General features: G+C 60.1%; 1 protein-coding gene across 1 annotated transcript in view; it reads left to right on the plus strand.

Moving 5' to 3' along the window:
• Positions 1-481, plus strand: part of LOC119589206 (scavenger receptor class B member 1-like) — a gene marked incomplete at its 5' end in the record, with an annotated part of 58,758 nt that overhangs the window by 36,059 nt on the left and 22,218 nt on the right.

Here is a 481-nt window from a genome sequence, read left to right on the forward strand (position 1 = left end):
AATAGAGTTTGCGTGCGTGAAGTCAGCTCACTGTCAGTCGTTGTTGTGACAGTAAGTAATTGTGAAAGGGGGGGAGGGGGGGGAGAGAGGGTATGAACCCCCCCTCCCCCTTCCCCCCTTCCTTCCCCACCCCCACTCCATCTCGTGCCCTTGGAACTCCACTTCACTCCACTCCATTCCACCCTCTTTCCCGTCACCTCCTTCCACATCAGTTCCACCCCTTCTAGATCCCTTGGCACTCCACTCCACCCCCACCTCGCCCCCACTCCACCCCCACCTCGCCCCCACTCCACCCCCACCTCGCCCCCACTCCACCCCCACCTCGCCCCCACTCCACCCCCACCTCGCCCCCACTCCACTCCTGCCCCCAATTACTCCTCTACCCCCCCCCCCCCCCCTGCTCCTCAGTCATTAGGCACCGGCTGACATTTCATCGCCTGTTTACCTCTGCAAATGAAATGTAAACTTTTCATTTCATTCA

Source organism: Penaeus monodon, chromosome 25, assembly GCF_015228065.2.
Source record: "Penaeus monodon isolate SGIC_2016 chromosome 25, NSTDA_Pmon_1, whole genome shotgun sequence".
In the NCBI taxonomy this organism is placed as follows: Eukaryota; Metazoa; Arthropoda; class Malacostraca; order Decapoda; family Penaeidae; genus Penaeus; species Penaeus monodon.